Raw genomic sequence first — 615 nt, 5'->3', positions numbered from 1 at the left:
CATTGTCTTTCTCTGGTGCATGTTTATATATTACGCATTGTCTTTCTCTGGTGCATGTTTATATATTACGCATTGTCTTTCTCTGGTGCATGTTTATATATTACGCATTGTCTTTCTCTGGTGCATGTTTATATATTACGCATTGTCTTTCTCTGGTGCATGTTTATATATTACGCATTGTCTTTCTCTGATGCATGTTTATATATTACGCATTGTCTTTCTCTGATGCCTATTTAAAATTTCACACTTCTGAGTAAAGAATTCTCTCTTTCTAGAGGTGCAAAAACTGTTTTAGATTTTTAAGCAAAGCTATAAAACACCTTTCATCATACGCAGAATAAGCTTCTACGAAGATATTGTGAAGAAATCTTTTCAATTTATAACACCAGTCTCTTCTGTCAGACAACTTTGTGGCACTGTGAATAATTTTTGTTACCAGTTTAGTGACAATGTAAATAATGCAAAACCAAGCTGTGTAAAGTCGATGTAAATCTGATCTGGAATACATTCATTTTACTAAAGCACTGTGTATCCTAAGCAATCGGCACCTTTGTTCCACAAAATTCTGTGTCTACAAAATTGTATCCTCTATCAGATCATGTATTCAAAGCTGAG

At 33.7% G+C, this 615-nt stretch overlaps 1 protein-coding gene across 1 annotated transcript in view; it reads right to left on the bottom strand.

Moving 5' to 3' along the window:
• Positions 1 to 615, bottom strand: part of LOC108785392 (contactin-associated protein-like 5) — a 283,646-nt gene that overhangs the window by 172,075 nt on the left and 110,956 nt on the right. The gene's annotated exons all lie outside the window — the stretch shown is intronic.

Source organism: Nanorana parkeri, unplaced genomic scaffold, assembly GCF_000935625.1.
Source record: "Nanorana parkeri isolate BGI_ZX_2015 unplaced genomic scaffold, ASM93562v1 scaffold159, whole genome shotgun sequence".
Classification (NCBI taxonomy): Eukaryota; Metazoa; Chordata; class Amphibia; order Anura; family Dicroglossidae; genus Nanorana; species Nanorana parkeri.
This window is presented reverse-complemented; position numbering and strand designations above follow the sequence as displayed.